The sequence below is a fragment of the Acomys minous genome (genome assembly GCF_964271855.1).
Source record: "Acomys minous genome assembly, chromosome: 8".
Classification (NCBI taxonomy): Eukaryota; Metazoa; Chordata; class Mammalia; order Rodentia; family Muridae; genus Acomys; species Acomys minous.
The window spans coordinates 30,099,292-30,101,916 of NC_140489.1; the positions used below are offsets into that span (position 1 = coordinate 30,099,292).

Here is a 2,625-nt window from a genome sequence, read left to right on the forward strand (position 1 = left end):
GCTTTGTAGACCAGGCTGGCCTTGAACTCACAGTGATCCTCCTGCCTCTGCCTCCCTAGTGCTTTGATTAAAGGCTTGCACCACCACGTCTGGCTCAGAGTGAGTTTTTAAAGGAAAAAAAAAAATACCATTAACCAAGCAGGAAGAATCAATTCTATTCCAGGTATATTGCGCCTATGTAGCTAGACAAAGCATTGTAAGCTGATTGGCTGGAGTTTAGGGTAAGAGAACTTGGGGACTTTGCAGTTCCCCACCATTCTAGGAGAAAGGAACATAGCAGGGTATTGTGGTTTTTGTTTAAGTAGAGCATATATTTACCATTAAACCAAGCAGAACATATTTATCATCTCTGCTATTATTTTGTAAGTTAAAGGCTATTTCTTATGTCAGGTGGGCAAAGCCTGAGAACTTGAACTTAATTTCACCGTATGATCAAAATGGAGACTAAAGACAAAATGACTACAGTTACTGTAAAGGCTCAACAAAAAGAAACAAAACTATCCAGGCATGCCTTTAACCATAGCACTCAGAGGCAGAGGCAGGTTGATCTCTGAGTCAAGGCCAGCCTGGCCTACAGAGCAAGTTCCAGGACATCCAGGAATAACAGAGAAACCCTGTTGGGGTGATATTTTTTATTTTATTTATCTATTTTTGGTTTTTTCTTTTTCTTTCTTTTTTTTTTTTTTTTTAAAGTGGACATGTCTTCTTTAAAATTTATTCAACACAACACGTTCTCCAACCTCACTGTAGTGGCTGACTACGTCCACGACCGAGGCCGCCTCTAAACTGGAATTCCGTCGCTGAGCTGGCCCCAGCCTCGGTTTTCTTGTCAGCACCAGGAGGCACTGCACTCCTGTAGTGTCTCTGTCTGCCTCCCCTCTTGTGAATCTTGCAGGTCGCTCACCCTCTGGATCTTTTTTGGCTGTGGCGCAGAGTTGGCGGGCACAATCTCCGGAGGTAGGTGGAGATAATCTCGGAGATACTGGATGCCCTTGTGGGTGAGGTACCAATAGAAATGCCTCCAGGCAAACTGCTCCTTCATGTAGCCTCGAGATTTGAGAGACTGCATGGCCTTCATCGTGTGAAGGTTGGGCACATTCTTGTCAGCCAGCTCGGGGTGTTTGGGCATATGGACATCCTTCTTGGCAACCCTCACTCCTTCCTTAAAAAGGAGTTCATAGATGGCATTCCGCCATCTTGGGTATCAACATCGCGGCGGCTGCAGGGTCCGAGGCAGAGGCTGGAAAGCTATTTTTGGTTTTTTCAAGACAGGGTTTCTTTGTGTAGTCCTGGCTGTCCTGGACTCACTCTGTAGAACAGGCTGGCCTCGAACTCACAGCTGCCTCGAGTGTGCTGGGATTAAAGGCATGGGCCACCACTGCTTAGCTGTTGGGGTGATTTTTTTTGTGCACTGTGTAAAGGTTATCTTTGTACTATTCGGGTGTTGATTTTTGTACCAGCAGAGAACTTGGGTACAAGTCAGCTCTTTTATTCTTTGGCTACATCTTATTTTGTAGACGCTCCCTCCAACAGCTCTGATTGGCTTAATAAAGAGCTGAAAGGCCTATACCAAAAGCAGGAGAAGAAGGAGGCAGGGCCAAAGAATCTCAGACACAGAGGAAGAAACAGTGCCAGGACTAAGACTGAGAAGTAACAGGCAACGTGGCAGGACACAGATTAGTATAGACCAGACAATTTAAGTTAAGAGCTAGTTGGGAACAAGCCAAGCTTTCATAACAAATATAAAAGCCTTGCCGGGCGTGGTGGCGCATGCCTTTAATCTCAGCACTCGGGAGGCAGAGGCAGGCGGATCGCTGAGTTCGAGGCCAGCCTGGTCTACAAAGCGAGTTCAGGACAGCCAAGGCTACACAGAGAAACCCTGTCTCAAAAAACCAAAAAAAAAAAAAAAAAAAAAAACCAAAACCAAAAACAAAAACAAAAAAATATAAAAGTCTCTGTGTCATTATTGGCAGTCCAAGAAAGTCCCATTATAATTGGCCCCAAATGGTTATAGAAACCTGTCTCAAAACAAACAAAAAACATACAAACAAAAACAAAATAAAGACAGAGAGAGGAACAGGAATAATCCCACCTTAAGTCAGGCAGAAAGCTTTTGAGTTCTAGTCTAACCTGAGCTACATAGTGAAATTGTCTCAAAGCAACAGAATAAAACAACCCCACATGAGCACATGACAACTAAATGTAGTAAATTTGGATTGTCAACTTGAGTTGGATTAAGAAACACTCAGGGGTCTGGGAGATGACTCTATAGGAAAGAGCACTTGCTATATGAGCATGAGGACCTGAGTTGAAGTCTCCATCTCCCCCATAAAAGTCAGTCATGAGGCCGGGCTGTGGTGGCACACGTCTTTAATCCCAGCACTTGGGAGGCAGAGGCAGGCGGATAGCTGTGAGTTCAAGGCCAGCCTGGTCTAAAAAGTGAGTCCAGGACAGCTGAGGCTATACAGAGAAATCATGTCTCAAAAACCTTAAATTAAAAAAAATAAAATTAAGTCAGTCATGACTGCCATATACGTAACCCCAGCTTTGAGGAGCCCAGACTGACAGACCCAGGAGCTTACAGGTGAGCTGGTCTAGCTTAAAGGGCAAACTTCAGGTTCAGAG

The 2,625-nt window shown here is 44.5% G+C and overlaps 1 pseudogene across 1 annotated transcript; it reads right to left on the bottom strand.

Moving 5' to 3' along the window:
• Positions 1 to 707: 707 nt before the first annotated feature.
• LOC311603012 (small ribosomal subunit protein eS10-like) lies at positions 708 to 1,211 on the bottom strand (annotated as a pseudogene). Its single transcript has one exon. The product of its transcript is annotated as a small ribosomal subunit protein eS10-like (transcript).
• Between the last annotated feature and the right edge of the window lie 1,414 nt (positions 1,212 to 2,625).